Here is a 24,214-nt window from a genome sequence, read left to right as displayed (position 1 = left end):
TATTGATTTCTCAGACCCAATTTCCTGGCTCAACACCATATACATAATATCAAAACACAGAAATTCTTATCAGATACAGCACATCCCGACTTAATATTATTCATTCTCTTATGGCAAATAGTATATGTACACATAACTGCTTGACTGTACACATGTATTAGTATCTTTTCTCTACCTTTAAGTTATAAGCTTCTTAAAGGTAAACATAGACTTAACACAGACCTTAAATAAAATAGCTGCTCTGGGAGATGTGCTAGTTGAATGTAATTAGTTAAGGGGTTGATTTCTGTACTTGCTTTCTGTAGTATCATTTCTCAGCTTACTGTCCAGTTTATTGTTTCCACAAAGATTTACTGAGGACCTACTATGTGCTGAGTGATCTTCCAGGCTACTTTATCAAAGTAGAGAGAACAGATTCCCTCGTAGATATTATATTGCAGAGGGCAGTCAGATCGCAACCAAATAAAAAAGCATTAATTTTGGGGGGGGCGGAGAGGTGCTACAAAGAGAAAGAGATGGGGCACATAGAGGCGGAGGTGGTATTTACATGGAGTGGCACTTACACACTTTGCCTCTCTGAGAATAAGCTTCTGGAAGTCTTTATTTTTGCATTTATTTTAGTTTAGGTTTTTGAACTGAATGTGCTGTGCAACATGGAGTTTTTAGGCCTTTAACAAACACTTTCTGCAAATGGTAAGAAAAGATACCAAACTTTAAAAAAATCCCCTACTTCTTTCTTCTTGTTTCCTTTACATTGTAAGTGCGGGGGCAGAAAAGCAAAATAAATAGATACAGTCAATATAGCAGAGGTGCAAATTAGGTTTCCTTTAACAGCCCTCTGGCTTTAACGTTTTCAAGAGCACCGTTCGTTTAACAGACAAGATTATCTGTAATCCTTTTTGGGTTCAGCTGCAGGGTCTGGAATTGTGAGCAGATCTTGTTTACTATTAATCACTTTTCCCAAACCCCAAGTCCACTGCCCTGATGCTCAACAAGCCGACGTCCCTGATAGCCCTTGGGCAGAGCCTCTGGAGGGATCACGAGACGCAGGGAAGCTGCTCAGGGTTACCGCGTGTGTAACCTGGCGCAGGCACTAGGACCGCCCCGACGCCGATAGGCAGCCGCGCTTCACAGCGTGTCAGCGGGACTGAGCCGCCTTTGCTGTTACACAAGAGAGCCGACAGCAGCTGTAGCAGCTCAGCATCCTTCCCCTTTCTGGCCTGTTGGAAGGTATTTACTTGCTATTTATCATTCAGATTTTGTAGACCGTCCGTGTGCCTTTAGTGTTCACCTAGTCTGATGCTCTGGAAGGCTGTCCAGCACTCGTTGGGTTACTATATTATTTTATGTTAATTTCCACAGCTGATGGAAGCAACAGTGCCATAAAGAAATGGGCTAGATATTTCCAGAGGCTGAAATCTGGAGACATTTGAAGGTGTAAGTACATTGGTCACGGATCTCTAACGGGCTGGCTGTGTTAGTTGTACCTCTTGACCTTCTTCTTCCTCACTGAAAGAGCCAATGTAAAATGCCATCTGCATATTTCATTCATGAAGGAAAAGCACCAAGACGGTGACAGAAACCACTAATGATGGCCCTGCAGCTCCACTTTGGAGTGGCTGTGGTTCCCCCTCCCAGCCTGTGGGTTTGCAAGAGAAGAAGCTGGATTTGCAACAGAGTTTTGATGGGAAAGAGATTTTGCTCAGGGCTGCAGACTGCTTGCTGGCTTTCTGCTTTCCGTTTTCAAAGCTCAGAGATTGTCCTTTCTAATCATTGCCGTGGTGCAGTGTAGGAGTCTTTTTATGCTTTCTTTATTTCTGCATTCCAAATACTCCTCATAGATGTGGGCTGCCAGAAAGCTGTTACACCGTTCTGTACCTCTCGGTGTAAAGCCATTGAGGAGAAATTGAGTTTGCTTTCTCTTGCACCGCACTCCACTCAATACTACAATTAGTAGATTACACACAGAAACATTTAAAAAATTATCCAAGATTCCCTCTCCTGTTCAACAATACATCTGGTTATGTGTGATAAGGAAGTAGTTTGCTACTAGGAAATCCAAATGAAGATCACTCTATAGAGAAAATTGGACATTATCTTTAAGTATCTTACAAACAGTTGAAGATGCTTCTGCAGGGCCTTGATGCCAATTTCATGCATTAAAAGCTCTTTGAAAACTTTAAAGCCTTGTTAAATTGTTGTTAGATTATTACCTTAGAAATTAGATCAAATTTAGGTGTCTTATACCAAAATGAAATAGATAAATGTATTTATAAATGAATAAAATGTTGAGTCATATTAATGGTCAATTCATGGGAATTTTAAGATAAATAGTGGCATTAAATTTATTTCAGGAAAGAAAATGTCAAACTGAGACTCATAGCAAGGCATCAACATTGAAAAGGTGACTTTAATGAAAAGCATTTTTATGAGTTTAAAATACATTTAATAGTTCAAAAACTGTATCCTTTAAGGACTTATATTTGATACATTGAAATACCATAAATGAGATTTAAATGATTGAAGTATTAAGCTTCTGAAAATATACCTATAATTCTCCTGAAACTCTTTATTTGGTACAAAAAAAGAGGCACAGAGGATATGAGGGAGGGATTGAGTCTTATTTTATTGTTCTATACTTCTTTCTATTTGAACGCTCTGATTGAATGTTTACTAAATAAATATGCTACCTATATTTTTTTAATGTAACAGAAATTACAAGTGGTTGTAGCAATTAATTTGCAATATCCTTAAATGCAAATGAATATAATCATATAAAAATAACACGTTAATAATGCTCTATAAATTTCTTACCAGGGAAAATCTTTTTTGAAAAAAGTGCCTTACTTCTAGAAAAAGTTAGGGAAATCAGATTGGGGGTAGTAATAGACTTCCAGCGTTTTGTGAAGGAAAATAAATTTTTTACCTTTATGTTTAGTTGGTATAACGAAATACTACATAACTCCATGAACTTCATGTTAATAAAATTTCTCCTTTTTCTCTTTAAAAAAAGAATGTTTCTATAGTCTCAGCCTGGGAAGATGACTGAGTTCTTTCAGATTAAAACTTAGTTTTCAAAATTCTTGCCCAACATGTGATTTGCAGCCTTAAACTTTAGTTTTATGTCATACTCATTATACATGCCTTACCATAAATAATCTAAAAATAATTTAATTATATGTTGGGTCTAAAGATTCATTGAATTCAATGACAATCGGGTGGGTGAGGGAGACCAGAGAAGAAAGCTCTTATTCAGAATTTGATACTCTCTGCAGAACATGAACTTTGTTTCTGAATTTAAGTCCTGAAATTAAGTCCACTGGCCAGACCTGACTGAAGACAAGGACACAATACTCAGCGGGAGTCCAGACTTGCTGGTGAACAAGTGGGGCTTAAGGTGCAGAATCAAATGCAAAAGCTAAAACTCGTTTGTTAAAGTGTGAAAGTGGTGATTATCTGGTGATTTTTATCCCTGAGGATAATCTCTTTAGGCCTTGAAAAGTCTGGTTTCCTAGGAGATCCAGGTGAATATCAACATAATCTCGATTTACTAGATAATAGTAAGGTAGATATTTCTAAAAGATTACTTTTAACAAAGTAACAAATCTGTATACCCTGATTTTACCCTCAGCAGTGCTTTTTTCCTTAAAGGATATGATAGATTCCAAAACAGGGATTCTCACGTAAGGAGGGTCCTTAGGAAGATATTTAGGAAAGAGATGAAAACAATTAGCTTTTACATTATTAAACCACCCAGAAGGAGCTAATGTAATAGGAGAAGAGGAACATCAGTGAAACTTGTGTCATTTCAATTTACACTTCTTTTAGTTTTCTGTGTGGGGTAAGGAAAGATGTCTCCTAGTAAAAGCCACTGAAAATGCAAAAAATTGGCTGGGGGCTGACTTCTAATGGTCAACCCTGCAGGAACCCCTGAGTGTTTGTTGAAGGGATAAAGAAACAAATGGAAAGAAATGACAGATAGTCCTTGATTTGCCCTGAAAGGTGATTACAATGTTAATATGAATGGTTACAAAACTTTCAGGCACAGATACAAGCCACAGTGACTAGGAATTATATGTAACTTGAGAATTTCCTTGACATTTTCCTTGACATTTTCTAATTGTGTCTCTAATTGTAATTTTTTTCTTGTTAAATGAAAGAGTTCAAGGAAATGGAACGGGAGCACATTAGTAGCATGCCAGGTCTACCTCGTATACGCTTGTGTGAACCAGGAGGGATGAGACACATTTTGTGGGAGTTTGGCAAGAGGGAGAAGTTACTATCCATATAGTTTTGGGAATAAGCTTTTCTCAAAAGCAAAGGTTTTGTTTCCAGTATTGATTTTACTTACAAAGAACTAAGTTTGTAGGTACAGCAGAAAGTTTTAAATAAATGAGATTCAGCCTTTAGGTGTAAAAGACCAATTAGCAAAATGAAAGGTGTACCGTGGACTGCTGATAAGCAGTTTTATCCAAAACATTGTTTCAATTATCCCTCCTGGTTCATGCAGTTGTAACTGATGTGGACAAAGGACACCACTCATAGACTCTTGCTTCGTTCCGCTGACGTCTTTTATTTAATAGGGAAGAAGTTAAACCTTCTTCTTAAGGGAACTGTTGATAAATACTAATCATGTTAAGATGTTTAAGTAGCAAATGCGCTTTGCTATTCCCCCAAATATAGTGTAATAATTATAGTTTATATTTTAGAATTGATATAAGATTTTATGGACACAGCATTAATTTTGTTTTTGTTTTTGGATTATATTTGTTTATTAGATATTTGTCAATCCCTCACTATATGCTGGGTATGAAGGTCAGACCAGTAAATAAGATATGTCCCACCGTTCATGGGCTTCATCATCTTATGGAGGGAAATAGGCCACAAAACCCAAATATTATAAACCATATATATTATTATTAAAATTCTCTTAAATTTATTATAACTCGTTACAAAGTAACATATCTAATAGGTGCTAACTTGAAAATTAGAAGAGAGTACTATGATAAAGAATGACTTGGTGGGGTTTTTTTTTTTTTTTTTTTTTTTTTGACATGTTGTCTGGAAAACTCCCCGAAAAAGTGGTAGATCATCAGGGATCTGAGTGTAAGAGACACCCAAGTAATGAGCAGCAATGTGTTGTAACAGAAAGAGTGTGGAGTTCATGCCGCAATTTACATCCATTCTAGGTCATTCTTAAGTCTTGAAATCTTGAGCATTTTACCCCCTTGATAAAACTTTACAGAGTTTTAAGAAAAATAAGATAACCTATGTTAAGAGTCCATGACAATATCTGGGGCAAATTGAATTTCCATTATGACTTGTAAAGTGTTGTTACAACTTTATGAATTCACTCTTTGGAATACCTCGTCAGATAATCAAGTATTGGACTGTTTGCTCACCCCTGTGTCCCTTTCCTTAAAGTGTTGTGGTGATTCCATACCACACAGTGGGGGGCGGAAAGACGGTCACTCCCACAGACAGCAGAGAGAGAGCATTATTCCTGAGTCTTCTAAAGACTCTCAAATAGGAGCTTTGTTAGCTGGGATTGTGTTACATTTGTGATTGTCTCCTCAGAAACCACCAACACGGTGGTCGATGGGAATTAATGAAGGTGCTGTTCCTCCCGGGCAGTGCTGGAGGGAGAGGACGCCCTCCATGGAGGTTGGCATGGGTCCCCCGGTAGGACTGCGCTTACTGGGCTTGGCCTTCAAACACAAGTTCCTGAGAAGTTGAGTGAGATGAACAAGGCACTTCACAGTGCACAGCACAGGGCGCAGGCTTAAGTTCAAGAAGTGAGTTCATTGATGAAGAAGGTAGTGCCTTAATACTTGGAGTGATTTGCATCTGAGCACTCTGGAGTTTTGTCATCTCATCAGTGCACAGCTAGAAAATATATACTTGCAGACAAACAACCACATGTATTCCAAATATAGGTACATATATATTTGGATAGATAATATTATATACTACAATATATATATTGTGTGGAGAATTGCTATGCGGTGATTTTTAAGTATTTCCCCCCTGTTGCTGTTGACAATACAACTAGGTATAGTGGCACAATTGTTTAACAATATTTTCACTTAGTCCTTTCAAAGGAAAACATTAATCCTGGGTGTTAACAGCTAGATGTAGGTGAAGCTACTTTATCAGACAGAATCCAAAATAGAAAAACTAAACTAAAATAGAAGCCTGAAAGAGGCTCACATTGAAAAGAAGCATGGTTAGGGGAAGAAGGTCCCTGACATGTCAAAATTGGATCTGGCAGCTGCAGACAGATTGGCAGGACCAGAAAAAAGCCAAGGTGCTTTCTGAGGGTGAAAAAGAAGTCCAGAGGGTCAGGACCGGAAGTAAAATTCAAGTTCACAAGATCTTGAGCTGCTCACATTTAAATCTATCTGTAATTCTGTCATGCTTCATTTGTGTGTCCTTGAAAACATAACTTTATTTAGGTCTTAGTTTCTTTATGGCAATCTATTGAATTTTAGTAGTAAATTAATATCACTAAATGAGGAAGAAGGTGATACATAAATATCTAACAGGCAGATAATTACTAAATTACATTTTAAAGCAGAAAGCATAAGGGGCACCCCGGGTGGCTCAGATGGTTAAAACGTCCAACTCTTGATTTCTGCTCAGGTCATGATCTCAGGGTTGTGAGACTGAGCCCCGCACTGGGCTCCGTGCTGGGCGTGGAGCCTGCTTAGGATTCTCCCTTCCCCTCTCCCCGTCCCCTTCCCCATCTCTAACACTAAAAAAAAAAAAAAAAAAAAAAAGGCATGATTAAGATTTAGAACAATTGTTAAATAATGATTAAATGTACAATTCACCAGTAAGATAGATCTATCCTGAGCCTGTAAGCATCTAATAACATAACCTAAAATAATATAAACAAAATATATAAAGCAAGGTGAAATCGATGAATCCACAATCATAGTGAGATTGTATTAAAATTCACTCAGAAACTGGGCAAAAATTAATAAGGATAGAGAATTTGAGCAATACAGTTTATAATTTCAATCTAATGGACATATATGAAAACTGTAACCAATAAAGTTATTCTTTTTAAGCACACATAAACAGTCTTTTTATGCATAAAAATTTAACAAAATACAGAGCAAGTCTCAACAAATGACAAAGATCAGTATCATATAGCTAATGTCATTGATCACAATTTAACAAATGTTTTTGTATCAGAAACTTACACACTTCAATTTAACCATATGCAATATAAAAGGTCATATAATCCAGACTTGAAAATGTAGAAAATAGTGTCTATACCTAAAAAGAGCTATTAAATTGCATTTAACCCCATTAAAAAAATTCACTTTTATCCAAGCATCTCATTGAGATTATTTCTAACCAGGCACATTTTTCAGCTTTTAACCCAGGGTACTGTGTAAGGGTTTAGATAAAAGTGTTCTGAACTGAACACACCTGAAATTTTCCTATTCAACCACATCTGCACGATTCTGATTCTAAGACCAGATTTCTACTGGCCCTACTCTGGTAACTGTCATGTCCTGTAGGTAAATCCTCATTTTCAAGGTTAGAATGAGCTCATAACTGGATTTTAGATGGTCTATATTTCAATATCCTATATTTTCTTAATACAGAAAGTATTCCAATCACTGTAAACAAATACCAACCAAATCCATTATTGATGGAATCCCAAAATGATTCATCTGGGTTGTAAATATTGTAGGTGTTATACTTAAATCTGTGTTGTTTTAATTATTATCTTGCCTTTCACTTGTTTTATAAACTATTTTTTAAAAGCCTTAAGTGTAGAAATTTTTAATGACCCTTAACAGACCATTCCAATACCCTTTTGGAAAAATTTTAGTTATCTACGAGTTTCTATTTGTCTAAACTCAAACTGGATCAAAATTTCATTTGAAATCTATAGCAACTTTGCACTCAGTATGAAAAGGGTATTGCATATGCTCTCTGAAGAAGAATGACCCTATTTCATGGCTTGACAAGAAAAAACTCTAGGAAAGATATAAATCTTGTATCATTCTATGTGTATGTCAAAAGTTATCTATCTTACGAACAAATGGCTCAATTAAAGAGCAATTGCTCCTGGCAAAGTGATCACTTGAATGGTGCTTTTTCATTTTGAATGGATCCCTTTAGTTGTTACTGCAGTAAAAAGCCTTAGTGTATTCCAAGTCTGTTTGAGTCCTTTTCAGGATGTTAAAATTTCTTTCTCTCAATAATATTCTGCCTCCACTAATGTATTATAACTTTCAGTTTTAGAATATTTAAAGTAAAGTTTGGAAGGGACTTTGGAAGTCTTGGTCCACCCCTCTCCCTTGTAGAGATGAAGATTCTGAAGTTCCCAGTGGTCAGGTCATGTTGCGCCAGATATGAAAGGAGAATCTTGTCTTACGATTTTCGCCCTGGCTTTATTGTATCAGCTTATAGTTTGTTAAAGGGCATTTTCAAAATGTAAAATCATAACTCTTAGGCAAATAGAAAATGAACATGTTGTAAAAAATTTTCTTTAATTCGTTAATTAATGAAGGGTATCAGTCAGATGTAATGAGCAGTTTGAAAAGCACTTAAGAAACTATATGTTTGTATATATATAATTGTGGGCAAAAAGTAGTGTTAGGATAAGATTGTGGAATTTTTTTTTTTAAAGCTTCATCTTTGGGATTATCTGGTCCATCAGGCAAAAATTATTTGCATTTCTATAGGACAAAAGCCTACAAGTTAACAAGTCACTTCACTAAATCTGGGACTTTTAATCAATAATAAGCAATGAGATGAACTACATATCTTCTCTTAGACAATCCTTGGGTGATCTTTTTCCCCATATGTTATTGAAAGTACTTTCTGCCCCTCTTTGTGCCTTATTAGTGCATTCTAGATCAGGGACTGACCAGCTAAGCCTGTGTGCCAAATCCAGCCCTTCACCTGTTCTGTAAGTGAAGTCTCACCAGAGCACAGCTTTGACCTGATTCTTTCTGTGGGTGCGTCAAGAGTGTTAATTAACCAAATAAACTTCCTGGAGTTTGCTCTGTGAATCTAGGGTTTACAGTATTATTAATCACTCACACCACAAAATAAACACCTATCGAAATTTTCATTGTCCTGAGTCAGACTTTTAAATTCTGTGTTAGTACCTCTTCGATCCTAAGTCTGGGATACTAACCTCCAAACACTGTCTCCACTAGCTTTCACCTGCTGTTCCTATAAATTTACATGAACTCTTCCCTTCTAGAGCGTCCTCAAATTTGCTGTGGTCCTTAGCCTTTTGGAAGTAACCTTTTTATTGCCTGAAAGGCAGGGACTTCGGTACTAGGCCAGCTTCCTAAAAGGGTTTCATGGGCATCCGGTCCATAGATGTTCCTTAATGATGAGTTGCCATACTTGATTAAATAAGAATCCTTCTCAGATGTGACACTCCAAGCGTAGACTTTGTTGCAACATTCATTTGTGCAGTTACATCCTGGTAAAAATGGGGACACATTGGCATTGATCCTATGCAAATAACCTATTACCATGGAAAGTAAAGAGATGCAGTAAAAATATTTGCTTCTCAATTCCTACTGGGTCAGTGAGACTCAGATATCATTTAGAACATCAATTTAATAATCTTCTAAGATTAGGGTTAGAGATAGCTGAAAAAAGAGAGAGGGTTTCCTTACACATTTATAAAAAAAAAAGAAAGTTTAAATAATGCCAACCATATTCCAGACAAATCATCACAATTAAATATCCCTCATGAGCTCATTAATCCTGGTGGTAACCCTTGTTGCCCTGGACCAGCAGTCTGCTTTTGTGTAATATGTCTGCTTCTGGACTGGAAAGAATCCAGCAAATCCTAACTTATTCCACTGGCGTAGCCTGAACGCTGTCCAAGCCATGTTAGTTTAGAAGCTATCCCGGGAGTCTACTCCTTGAAGAGTACTTGGTGCTGTCTTTTTTGCAAGGCTCTGGGACTGTACTTCTTTGTTGAAAACACTAATTTTAGCCTACAGTTTATAGCAGAGCTCTGAGGCAGCATCAACAAACAGAAAGCTGTTTGTTGATGAAACTGACTGTGGTTAATTTATAACAATAACCAATGATGTCAGAATTGAGGGGAGTAAAGTTATCTAATAGGTTCTCATAATGGTTTGACCAATGTTTTTCCCTGAGGGTAAGAACATATTATGGAAGGAACTGAAGAATCTCCAGGGCCTTCCCCAAAAAGCATCTAATTTCTGAAATATTTAGATTAATTATCTTTTACTTATGCAGATTAGCCTAAGGAAGTCTGAGCCTGTCTCCTGACTTTATAATTCTTGCCTCGTAGCTCTTCCAATAATATTGAACTAATGAGTAACTGTGGAGTTGCCAAACAAACCTGATTGTTTCTTGCATCTTTTCTCTCTCTCTTTTTTTACTTTTATAAAGTAAAATAACAAATCTTTGTGATTTCTGAGATTTCTGAAAAATCTCAAAAATAAATTTATGAATTAATTTAAAGGGCTATTGGGGGGTCACCTCCAAAACTGCTGAAGCCTAATTTGCAAATCATGACTCTGGCAAATATAAAATGCACATATGTGAACAATTTCGCAAAACTTAATTAATGAATAAGGGAACTAGATGTTATGACTGCTGCAGAGAAAATATGAGAAATATATGCATACAGGCAATTAAACAAAGATATGTTAGGATAAAACTGCTGAATCAGATTTTAAAACTTGCTAATATCCAACAGACCATAACTATTTGAATTATTTATCCCACTGGGCAAAAAGTATTTGCATATTTAATAGAAAAATACAACAAATTAGTAAGTAATTTTACTAAGTCTGGGATTTTTAATAAATAACAAAAAGTGGACCTGTGCTGTCTGTTGAGGTAGCCACTAGTTTTTTAAATGTGGCTATTTAAACTTCAACTTAATTAAAATTAAATATAACAAAAACTTTAGTCTCTTAGTCACACTATCCAGTTTCTATGTGCTCAGTGGCTATGCTTGCCTTGTGGCTACCATATTGGGCAACATTTCCATTTTCATAGAAAGTTCTTCTAGACAGCCTACCTACACAATCCTCAGGTGGGCATTGATCCTGTAGGATATTAAAGGTGTGTTACCCCCATTTTTGCCTTACTTCCAAGGATCAGACAATTTTTCTTACAGTTTTAATTGTGAGAGAATTTATAATCATCTGAAGTTAAAATGAGATAGTAAATGCCTATGATTTGAGTAAACTTTATGTGTGTCACGATCATGCCCAAATGGAAAATGATATGAGTAAACCAAATGATGCATGATATATTTTGGTATTATTATTTTTAAAAAGGCTTTAGAGCAAATAATTTTTTTAAAGTATAGTGCTACCAAAATACATTATGTATCATTTAGTTTACTCAAGATAACTCAATCAACTCTCTTAAAAAAACCATCAAACTTGGGATACAGTGAATGGTTCTGGTAAAACAGAGCAGAGTCAAAACAGAAAAGATGTGAGTCAGGGCAACCATGGTATCTAAGGAAATTTGTGTGACCTTTTGCTCCACATAGAATTTTATTTTTCCATGCTCGATTATGATAAAATGGAATTACACATATTGCTGTTAAAGTAACTTCCTTATTAAGCAGAACCTATGTTTTATAATAACACTCAACGGTGCAGTAGGGAAACAGGACGTGTATCAAATAGGATGCTATTTCAAATTGTGAGAAATAATTTTGTAGTAGAGAACTACTTTACCTTGGATTTCTCATGCACAAAATGAAAGGATTATTTCCCTGAATTTCATTAGTTTGTAAATTTCATCGTTTATTAAATAAATAGATCCATGAAGTACCTATTGTGGACGCAGATGAGACGCAGTGTCTGCCGATATGGGGGGTGCAGACTGATAAGGAAGACAGAAAATAAGCATATAACTAATGAATGACAAGTGTTGTAATTTTAGGGAAAAGTACTTATGACGGGAATCCTTTCCTAGTCTGTTCGGATATAGGCTGGGTGTGTTTGTGGTGGGATAGAGTCCAGAAGGTCATGTCCAAGAAATCTGCGTTTAAACAAGGACCTAGAAGATACATAGGAATTTTCTAGGTAAGGGAGGGTTGTGAAGGGAGTGGGGTGGAAAACTTCAGAAAGGAAACCTCATGTAGGAGGTCTTGACAAAGGAGGCAGCAGGAATGTTTGAGTTTTTGACACATAAAGCTTAGACTTGAAAGAATTGTGTTTTATTGCTAGTATTTCCTTTTTGTGGCAAAAAAGTAAGAGGGCAGAGATTACTTTCATCTTTCAAACTACAATCAAGGAATCATGTAAGTAGACATAATCCTAGTGCCCCACTCCTCATTCAAAATTGCCAAACGTGTTTTCCTCTGTGGAAGAAAGTTGCTCGTATAGTCAACTTGACTTCCACTAAGGTCCGAAATGGAAGAGGTCGGCTGCTGCTGCTGCTGCTGCTGCTGCTGCTTCTTCTTCTTTAAAAGATTTATTTACTTATTAAGAAAGTACGTGTGTTAAGATCAGGGGCGGGGAGGGCAGAGGAAGAAGGAGAGAGAATCTCAAGCAGACTCCCCACTCAGCACAGAGCCCTACAGAGGGCTCAATCTCACAACTCTGAGATCATGACCTGAGCCAAAATCCAGAGTTGATCACTCAACCAACAGCTACCCAGGCACCCCCAAAATCTTACATTTGAATATTATATGGTATATCACCTTGGCATCCTCTTTTTTCCTTTCTACAAACCTCTCATGGTGTATTTGTCCTATCGTGATACATTTGTTTTGCTATATTTGACATCCTTTCTAGAATGTGAACCCATAATAACCTCTGTATTTCCAGCACTTAACATAACCTTGGCAAGGAGAGATGTTCCATAAATGTTCATTGAGAGACTAAGTAAGTAGATAAATGAATGATCCTAGGTTTAGGAATGTATCAAGAGAAAGAAAATGACCTTCAGTGACCTGGCTGAATCTCTTAAATAATTCTTTTTTTTTTTCATTTTATATGGAAGTAACTTGATAATATCTAAGTTATTTGACTAAGTAATATTGATGAGGCAAGAAATTTTCAAAGGTAAGAACATCTATGTTATCAACAAGATGTTTGACTTTTATTGAATGCCTCCTCTATACAAATCAGCCATTCAAAAAGAGAAAGGAGGTAACAGTTCTTGCCTTCTAGGAATTTGAGATAAAGTTTGAAAAACAAGAATGTATGCTTAAAAATGCAATTACTAATGTAGGAAGCATGTACTCAATACCAAATGAATACAATAAAAAGTGACAAATACCAGAGTTTGAAAAGTAAACCACAAGTATATTCCAAAATCCTGGTCATATTATAGGCCACAAATGAGGTGAGATTTCCATGTAATACCAGACCCCTCTAATTGTTCTTAGGTGACTAAACATTGACTTATAATTTTGTCCTTCTGTGTATATTTCCAGTGTTTTATAGCTGACTGCCTTTGAGGACATGGCTTGTATTTTCCACACAAGAACAACTGGAAAGAAAAGAATGAAATTAATATGTGTTGATCACCTACCATATCCCAGACACTGAGAACAGATTTTACATAATGTATTTGTACCTTGAATGGTTTTATAGAACATAAACACATTCACAAGATTTTTAAAAATCTAATCTGCATCCTTTGCTATTTGTGGAACAGAACTTGATCTGGATGAGAATATTTTTTCATAAAACAGCTTTGCTGTGCCATGTACTCTACACACGATAAACTGTATACTCCTCTATAATCATGGGTGCGATCAAGATGGAGATTATTATCACCTCCAAAAAGTCTCCTGATGCCCTTTTGCAGTGAACCCTGGCCTTAGGCTGCCTCCCATATGCTATTTGTCACTATAAATTCCTTTGCCTTGTCTGGCATTACATGGAAATGGAATCCTACCGTATGTACTATTTGGTGTCTGACTCCTTTCACTCAGTGTAACGTTCCTGAGATTCACCTGTGTCCCTGCATGTATCAGTAGTTCAAGATCTTTTTTTTAAAAAAATTCTGAGTAGTATTCCATCTCATGGATATACTGTAATTTTATTTATCCATTCTCCTTTTGATGGACATTTAGGTAGTTTTCCATTTTTTTTGGCTACTAGGAATAAAATTGCTATGAACCTTGATTTTCTTTGTTTTCCCTTCCTTTTAAAGATTTTATTTATTTATTTGAGAGAGAGAGCAAGAGAGCACAAGTGGGTTGAATGGCAGAGGGAGAAGCAGACTCCCCGCTGAGCAGGGAGCCTGATGCAGGGCTCGATCCCAGAACCCCGGGATCATGACCTGAGCTGAAGGCAGATGCTTAACTGACTGAGCCACCCAGGCGCCCCGCTATGAACCTTGATTTTCAAGTCTTTGTGTAGAGGTAGGTTTTTGTTTCTTTTGGCGAGCAGCTCAGAGTGGAATTGCTGAGCTCTGTAAGTATACATTTAACTTTGAAAGAAGCTGGTGAATAGTTTTCCAAAGTATTTGCTGCATTACACTTTGCCCAGAAGAGATGTACGAGAGTTCTAATTTCTTCACATTCTCAGGTACACCTGATATTGTTAATGTTTTTAAGTTTAGTCCTTTCTGTGGGGGTGTGTGTGGGATCTCATTATAATTTTCATTTTCATTTCTCCGGTAAACTAATGCTGTTGATCATCTTTGTGGGGGCTTATTACATATTTGCTTACCTTTGGGGAGGTTATCTTTTCAAATCTTTTGCCCCCTTTTGTGTTAAGTTACTTGTCATTGAGTTGTGAGAGTTCTGTATGCATTCTGGATACAAATCCTTGGTAAGATATTTGTATTGCAAATATGTTCTCTCATTTGTTGACTTGTCTTTTTTTTTTTTTTTTTTGGAAGACTTTATTTTTTAGAGCAGTTTAAAATTGAGAGGAAGGTACAGAGATTTCCCAGATAGCCCGTGCCCTGACACATGCCCAACCTCCCCCATTATTTTTTAAAAAGATTTATTTATTTGAGAGAGAGAAAGAGAGAGAATGGGGAGAGGGGCAGAGGGAGAGAAACCACAAGCAGACTCCCTGCTGAGCGGAGAGCCCAACCAAGGGCTCAATCCCATGACCCATGAGTTCAGGACCTGAGCCAAAACCAAGAGTCGGACACTCGACTGAGTCACCCAGGTGCCCCCAACCTTCCCCATTACTATCATCCCCTACAAAGTAGTACATTTGGTACAATCAATGAACCTACACTGACACAGCATAATCACCCAAAGTCCATAGTTTGCCTTAGGTTTCACTCTCGGTGTATACATTCTGTGAGTTTGGACAAATGTATAATGGCATGTATCCACCATTATGGTATGATACAGAGTATTTTCACTGCCCGAAGATTCCCTGTGCTTTACGTATTCATACCTCCCTCCTCACCCCAACCCCTGTGAACCACTGATCTTTCTGCACAGTTTTGTCTTTTCCAGAATGTCATGTAGTTGGAATCAGTCTGTAGACTTTTCAGATTGGCTTCTTTCACTTAGTCATATGCATTTAAGGTTCCTCCATGTCTTTTCATGGCTTGATAGCTTTTTTTTTTTTTTTAGTGCTGAATAATATTCCATTTCCTAGATGTATAGCAGTGTATTTACCCATTCATCTGCTTGAAGGACATCTTTGTTGCTTCCAGGTTTTAGCCATTGTGAATAAAGTGGCTATAAACATCCCTGAGCAGGTTTTGTGTGAACATAAAATTTCAGTTCACATGCATGAAGACCAAGGAATATGATTGCTGAATTGTATAGAGAGAGTATGTTTAGTTTCTTTTTCTGTTTTCTTTTCTTTTTTTCTTTTTCATTTTTAGAAGTTACTGAGAGCAATAGGTTTTAATTTTGATATAGTCCTATTTACCTTTTGTTTGTACCTTGAGAGTTCCCAGGTGAAATGTGAAACTGGCTCCTGTGCGCAGAGGGCAAGGTGAGACCACAGGCAGACCCCTCCAGTTTGGTAGATGGCAGTTTCACCAGGCAAGAGAATTTACATACCAGGCCTGTCCTGGGGGGGCTGCAAAGTAAATAGATCTGCTCCCCCACCAGCAGAATAGTAAAAGTTTACGTAGAGGCCTTAACTGTGGTCAGTCACCGTCCAGACAGTCTCAACAACACATTGCTCTCTGAAGGCTGCATCCTCGGAACCGGCTTCTAGTGTGGGAGTGTGGGCAGAACGTATATTCCCAGGACAGGGGAGTGGGTGAGGAGCCTCTAGTTGCCTGGGTTCAGCTCTTGGGTCAGCTGGTAGTCACATCCTCTTGATGACCTTCTGCAACACTTTTTTTTTTTTTTTTTTTTTTTTTTGGTCTTCTATGGCTTGTGCATGGTCTGGTGACAGGTTCATGACTAGAGGAAGAATTCAGCCCATGGCTAATATTAATGAAGTTCCATTACTGGATTGATTCTACATAAGGCAGTAATACCGAGGCTCTTTATAAGAGTGATTTTATCTTACGCTTTTGATTAACTAGTCCCTTGGATAATGAAATGATTCATAGACATTGTCCTCCTAAGTCCTTGGATGTCTAAATAGAAAGAGCTATAGAGCCTCAGGGTTGGGAAGGAAATGATAAGACATTCTTTCCATCCATTGGATAAACATTTAGCAGTCAAATCATTTTTCTAATGCTCATTTCCAGAACCTATTCTCATTATAGGCTGCAATCTAGCATAACTCATCTGGATATTAGAACAGGAAAGGAAAACGGATCTTCGACATTTTCATTTATAAGATGCCTGCCTGAATTGCCTCAGCTTAGCAGTGAAACATCTCCAGTCAATGTATCACTTACTTTCAAGTAGATTCTGTGCCTCGGGAGGGGCTAAAATGATCATATGGACAGAGTGAGAGCTTTCTAATCAGGCTGAGGTAGGCATGTGTTGGCTTAGTCACTTAAATGTCCCGGGACACAGTTTACCTCGTCTGTACTATGTAAAGGTTAGTATATATACACCAGAACTTAGTAGCCTCTCACTAAATGGTAATTAAAAAAAATTGATTAGTGATAGAAATGATGACATGCAGAGAGAGCAATATTATTTCTGGTGCATTTTTATTAATAGAAGAAAGCTGAGAAATTCACCAGGAAAAAAGCTGTGACAAGATTAAAAACTTGGGACTTTATTTTCCATAAATCCTACCTAGGTTTTTGGTCAAGATAATAAGCTAATTGTGGCCTACTTTCTTAATGATGTAGTTTTTGAATATAGGTGAGGTCTGGTGGGGTGAGGTCAGTGCCAACGGCCAAGAAAGAATTCTTGGGGCATCTTTGGTGCAAAAAGGTGATTTTATTAAAGCACGTCCCGTGGCCAGAAAGAGCTCCACTGGGGTTGTAAGGAGCAATTGATTATATTCTATGCGCTTGGGGGAAGTAAGGAAATAGGGAGGTTTTCAAAAGAACTTTCATATGCTAACGAGGACCTACAAGATACTGGGGACCTTGCCATTGTCAAGTTAAGGTGGTTTTTCCCTCTAGCAAGGCATTCACATTAAGACAGTTGGGAGCTCCCTGGAAGACTGACACACAAATCCCCTTGAGCGGGAAGGTTGCAGGGTGTCCGCTTGTGCTTTGTCTTCAGCTAGCCTTCTGCTCCCTCCTCATTAAGAAGCATGTCCTTGGAAGTGATGAATATTGAATAGTATCCTCGGCATACCAAACCAAAGAGCCAAGTAGTATCACAATTATTTTCAAAGACCAAACAAAATTAAATAGTATCAAGGGAGGCTGGATCTCCCTATGGGACCTTGTGAAATTTTGAATAAGGAATACATTTTCATGGTTGAAAACTCAAACAATAAGGCTACACCAAGAAGACTCACCTGCATTGCTCTCCTCACATGTCAAGTTCCCCATACCTCTGCTCCCTAAAGCTAATTGGTTCTATTATCTACTCAGTATTTCTCAATGCCAATACAGACACATACGAATCTCAAGTCTTTCCTCCCTTTTTGTTACACAAAAATTTGTATACTACGTGCACTGTTGTTCATCCAGCTGATGAAAAAAAATACATGTATGGAAAACCTCATGAAGTAGCATTTCACGTCTGTAGAGTGACCGTGCTGGGCTTCTAGGCAGCATTCCAGCCTTATTCGATATGCCGAAGTAAGCCCTTTTGCTAAATAAAAAGTGACCCACCTCTCAGCCTTGCTGACTAGTTCTCCTCTTGCCTAGAGGCCGAAGGTGGCAGTTGGTAAGAACTCAAGGCCTCCATAAATTTTGAAGACATTTCTGGAGTTTAACTACTCATGAAAATAAGCTCTGGGAATTCTGACAATCTTCCTTCTGGCAAAATCAGTTTTGAGGGATTGATTTTAGCCTGAAGGCTTGTGATACCAATAAAGGTGTTTCGGTATAAACTTTAATGCAGCTTTTCATTGAAGAGTGAATGTTTTCCACCTGTAAAGCTTAAACGGTCAAAGGAATCTAAAGCAGTCTTATTTTTCTGAGTAGGGCAAATGACCTGGGAAGAAACCTTTCTAAGGCAATTGCTTGTAAAGGTGACTTAATGGTCACCCTGGAGGAAAGTATAAACTTCTTGGAACACTAACTCCCAAGGAAGTACATGAGAGGCCCTTCTCTGAGTCAGAATGGTGGGTGGACCAGTGTTGGAGTCACTGTCATGAATGCGGTTTATTTTGTAGCTAAAATTTCTGGAGATAGTTTCATCTTTCTGAGTTTATGAGCATCCTAGCTTGTTTTTAAAAACCTCCAAGAACATGTATAGAAGTATCTGAATTTATAATACCAGAAGGCAGGAAGAAGTTAGGGTCAAAGATACAAATATTAAAAAGATAAGGTCACTTAACCCATTCCTAATTTATTTACTAAGAATTCATCTGCTATTTCTGCAATAGATATGCCTTCGTTTCTGTGTTTTGCTTCTGTTAATAATCAAGTTTATTTGCATTTTCTGAGTACAAAGCAAGTAATTATAAAAACAGGTGCCCTGTGGACAGCTGAGTGGTAGGTGGAAGCCAATCTGGCTTCCCCATTTTCTGTGTTTCTAGACTGTCAGAGAACACAGCTAATCCCTGGAGTCAAGCCAAAGGAAGAGACTGAGGACTTGAATCTCAAGGCCAAAGGCTCTGGTTGTATAACTTTCTAGTTTCCTCTGCAGATGGTGCCCCTATCCCAGGACATCGATGGTAGGTCTCAGTTCCTCAAAAGCGTGCAAGACAGTCCTATAAATTTTGCATCCACATCAACATAAATTGTGGGGACAAGTTTTGATAGGTGTTTGAACCCTGTACTACTTTTGGAAGCCTCTGAGAACTGGCTATCCTCAGTATGGGAAGGGATCCTCAGCAGTCTAGATGGAAAGAGAATAATTTTCCCTTCTGGTCCTATATGACATAATTGTAAGCATGCAAAGACTTCAAACTCATTTTTGATACCAATTAATGGCTCATCTGACCCTTCATTCTATACTACTACCCTGTGGCTTATCATTCAAGTATCGTGCTACTTAGCTTTTATCTGTTTTTAACATTTTATATCCTAAAACGTATGAATGTATAAACTGAATTGTACGCTTTCCCATTATTTACTCAGTAGATATTGACTGAGTGCCTACTAGGGACCAGATCCTCTGTTAGGGACTGGTGATAGGATCCCTACTATCCTGGAGTTCCAGATAGAACACCCAAAATACACGAATGCATCTAGGGTGTGTTAGATGGGGTAACTAAAGAAGAGCAAGGGCTCCGAGAAAGCCTGGGCTGATTTAGATTGAATCGTGAGCAAAGGAAGCTCTGGCCATGTGCTCCTTAGGCAGAGACTTGAGTTCCATGAGTGAATGAGGCACACAGGTAACAAATGCAGGAAAGAGCCCAGCAGGAAGAAGAATGGTACCTGGTAACTGGTAAGGGCCCTGGGCCTCGCATGAGACTAGGTTTGCCATCTTCAAGAAGAGCAAGGAGGTAAATACAGCTAGAAAAAAGAAAGAGGAGGATAATAGGAGGTGAGAGCAGATACACAGAGAGAGTCAGAGTGGATGGCATGAATAATCTTGTGGAACTGTGACCTGGATGTCCAGGGAGATGGGAAGCCATTAGCAGAGGTGATGAGGGCAAGGGAGCAAGAATAGAAGCAGAGAGACCAATTCCAAGGCTGTCAAAATAGTCCAGGCAAGAGATAGTAGTGATTAAAACCAGTAGCTGGAGGAGTAATTCTGACATAATTGATACGGCAGACATCTCTTGAGAGAATTTGCGCCAGGCAATATGTCTGCGTCTGGGCTCTTGACCATTTGTATTGTCTCTCCTAAAACAATGAATGAGTGTCATGTTTATTAAATAGACTGATTTCATTCATTTGAAGGTTTTTGAGCCTTGGCTAAATGTACGTCTTTTTGGCAGCTCATATTGGACCCAGACAGGAAGATCAACAGATAGGGATCTTTAATATTCCTTTTCCTTTTCCTACCTCATTCCAGGGCAGGGTTTTGAGTTATTTTTATTTCAAAATGTGATAAAGAAATCTTCTAAGAGAACATAAAAACCATTTTTTCCTTTATGATTTGGACTTTACCGATAAGACTAGAATCGTGAGGCACAGATCATAGGTGACCCTGTTTCTCATCATCCACAATCTAGACTTGTTCCTTGTCTCCTTTTGCTGAAGGATGTATAGAAGGTCAGGACCAATGTCATCTGATAAAGAGTAATACTTCAAAAGGAGTCATTGGAACTGTTCATTCAGTCAGTCAGTTTGCAAATATTTCTCGAGCTACGGCAGTGATTTGCCCACCATGCTGGTGAAGACAGACACGAAGAAGGATTTGCAGAAGCATATCTAGTGTGTATGTGCAGAATGGTGGGGTACCATGGAGAGGGGAGGTATCTCGCTGTGTGTGGGAGAGGTTCAGAAGGTGTTGATATATGAAATGAAGCCAGAAGGAGATTGTTAGGCGGACAAGGAAGTCCGTTGACTAGTTTTGGTCTTTGAAAAGAGTAAAATTAGTAGGGGTCCTTCTAAAAAAAGAAATAGTCCCCCCCTGGGGGAGAACTTGAAGAAAGATTATAGCATGGTTATTAGATGGCAAGAATAACCTTTAGTGAGGTCCCAGGTATTAGGTAAGAATCTTAATTGTCAACTGGATGAGGTGAAAACCAGGAAGTTGGCTTTGGTGTCTGGATAGCAAGAATGCTTTCAATACAGCGGCTACTATTAGGAGGCTCTATGGAATTTTTAAAGACCTGTTTTGAAGTATTTCCATGTGGGTCATACCTTAATCTATGAAACTGTTCCTGAAAGTTTGCAAGGCTTAAAAATAAATTTGACCTTATTTTATGTAGATCAGAGGAGCTTGTAGATAGAGAAATCTTACACTTAATGCTCTTTATGTGGTTAACACTCTTAGTTTTTGGAGGCATTCTAGCTTGCAATGAAGACAGAGGGACTGGAGAAATCAGACTGGAATGTAAACTTTTGCTCTATCACCTACCTGCTATCCTTGCTACATGAATTAGCCTTTGTTTTGGCTTCTGAACAACTGAGGGAATAGCAGTAACTTCATCCCAGGGTTACAATGAAAGAGAAATTAGTATATGTAAAACACCTAGCAAAATGGGTGACATATAGTAAATGCTTACTGCATAAGAGTTACTATTATGTTCAATCCCCAATTCACTTTTTATGCCTGTATTTCTGTGATGGTTTTGCTCCAAGTAACCTATTCTCCATATTATAACATAAACCAACCTTTGTCTAAGAATCCTGGCTTGGAGGACAGGAGGCAAATGGCTTCCTAATAAGAAGAGAAACAGTACAGAGATTTAGTGTTTACCTGTAACTAAATTAAAATCAGTCTCTCCTTGAGCTCTCCACTTCCCAGATTGCCATGAAGCTGAGAAATTGCATCTGCTTCATATTCCCCTGTAACATTCCATCATACTAGCCAAGACAAAATTTCCATGTTTGGGTTTGGCTTTCCCAGCCAACTTCCAATTTCATAGACCCTCTCCCCACCATCTCAAATCGTCTATAGCCTCAAGCTACTCCTGAGTTGTCTTCTAGTTTTACTTCTAAAAGAGAGACTGCATACTGTAGATTTGTTTTTCTTTCCAATACCAGTGGCCAAGGTTTGCTAGCCCAATGTCTCATGGTCTTCATATTACCTTATAAACAAATACAAATTAATATAACAGGGGTTGTTAATAATCATGGCTTCCTTCTCCGAGGTGATATGGTTGAAAGCAGCAAAAGCCTTTGAATCCATAGATGTCAGTTTTAGTTTTAAATGTAGGGTAAAAAAAATAAAAACCTTATCAAAAGGTGTAAGACCAATGCCATTTTGCCACGAATGTGAATTATGAATTGCAAATGATAGCTTATGGTGTTTTACAGACGGCTACAGTGGATGATTCAGTCTAAAGAATGTGGGAGGATTTTTAAACAAAACTGAATGATAGTTCTTGGTGTTTCAGTGTGTGTCTGTTTGTGCGTGTGTGTGTGTGTGCACATATCTGTGCATGAGTTCATTTAAATTCTTTTTGCTTCCCATACCCTGCCTACCAAATAATTACAACATCCCCAAATATGCATGGATTTCATAGCCAGGGTTAGTTATTAGATTGTGAAATTAGAATTTCCAGCTCGAGTAGTTTATATTCCCTTTATTAAGACTTTCTCAGTGGTTGACCCTATCCTATTTAAAGTTACAATATATTACGTCCACAAAATCATCTTGGTTCTCATAAGGATTAACATATTTTCTGTGAGGGTGGCTCTAAAGGGTGAGTCTTTTGAGTGCTCTGTAGAAAAGTCAGAATAACTGTCGTGGGAATTCCAGGAGCTGGATTCTCCCAGATCTTCATGGCAGTCCTCGCATCTGTGCCTTAACAAACTTTGGGATTCACGATGCGGAATGTCACAAGTAATTTCAAACACATTGCCTCATGTAATCAGATTCAGGGCTCTTCCTAAAAATGTGATTCTTTTGAGTGGAAGGGAAAGGGGCTGTAGGTACAAACATTTTGTATATGGTTTAAAACAGATGTTCCCAAACTCTAGCATGCCACTGAATCTTCTGGGGAAACTGGTCAAATTCAGATTCCTGGGCCCTACTTCCAAGGAATCTGGTGTCATAGTTCTGGGTTGAGGCACAAATTTGCATCTTTAACGAGCAACCCAGGTGACTCTGACACGGGTGGGTAGAGATCACATTTTCACAAACAGTGGCTGGACAAGGGCAGCCAGTGTCAAATGGACCACATGCCTTCCTTCCAGCCTGAATGCCTTGTCCTAGCTCCCAGTCTAACACTTGCTGGTATGTTCTCAGTCCCCAGAGTTTTGGCTCACAGACCCTAACTTCCTATGACAGGTGCTGACAGCTGCCAATTCCTGGTATGAGTCGCCCTCCTCCTCAAATGCACTGACAGAGATTGTAAAGGGCTTCTGTGAATTATAGTCCATGTCTCCCTACAAACAATAGCACAAAAAACTAAAAACAAATTTTTTCACTTCTAAAAAGAACATATTAATATGAAAAAAAAAAACACTAAATGGATGAGATAAGAGAGTCCAAAAAAGCTAAAATTATGAGTGACTGATCTGGACGTGAAGAGAGATGACAGGGAAGGAAGAAAAGAACAAGATTTTTTCTAAGTATTCGTAGCATTCCCCAGCAACACCACAAACAATATTAGAGGGTTGTTGTTGTTGTTTTTTTTTCTGGCAAGCTATGACAATGTTAGCTCTATTTTTATTACCAATTAATATTTATTAATTATGCTCTTTGCTTTGAGCTTTTATTTTTTTTTTATTTTTTATTTTTTTTTAAAGATTTTATTTATTTATACGACAGAGATAGAGACAGCCAGCGAGAGAGGGAACACAAGCAGGGGGAGTGGGAGAGGAAGAAGCAGGCTCATAGTGGAAGAGCCTGATGTGGGGCTCGATCCCATAACGCCGGCATCACGCCCTGAGCCGAAGGCAGACGCTTAACCGCTGTGCCACCCAGGCGCCCCTGCTTTGAGCTTTTAAAAAATATCTACTGTTTTAAAAATACCTACCGACAAACTTCTTAAAAATACCTACTATTCTTGAATCCCTAATCATGATGTTTAAGATTGTGCGTCCATTAGTGTCATGCTTTCAACAACATGGCGTTGGAGCTGGAAAGACAAATGACTCATGCTGCATTTATAAACAGTGGAAGTTCCATTTTTCCTTAGCAGCCATTCTTTCAAGTATGTCTCTGTCCGTTCATACATGTCAA

The 24,214-nt window shown here is 38.1% G+C and overlaps 1 protein-coding gene across 1 annotated transcript in view; it reads left to right on the top strand.

Annotated features, from left to right (window-relative positions):
* The first annotated feature begins 1,194 nt into the window (after positions 1-1,194).
* RAB27B (RAB27B, member RAS oncogene family) overlaps positions 1,195-24,214 on the top strand; it is a 140,277-nt gene continuing 117,257 nt past the window's right edge. Inside the window, exons 1-2 of the mRNA XM_057313070.1 lie at positions 1,195-1,230; positions 1,363-1,437. The gene's annotated coding sequence lies outside the window, so the exon portion shown is untranslated. The remainder of the gene's footprint in view (positions 1,231-1,362; positions 1,438-24,214) is intronic.

Source organism: Ursus arctos, unplaced genomic scaffold (assembly GCF_023065955.2).
Source record: "Ursus arctos isolate Adak ecotype North America unplaced genomic scaffold, UrsArc2.0 scaffold_17, whole genome shotgun sequence".
NCBI classification, from domain to species: Eukaryota; Metazoa; Chordata; class Mammalia; order Carnivora; family Ursidae; genus Ursus; species Ursus arctos.
This window is presented reverse-complemented; position numbering and strand designations above follow the sequence as displayed.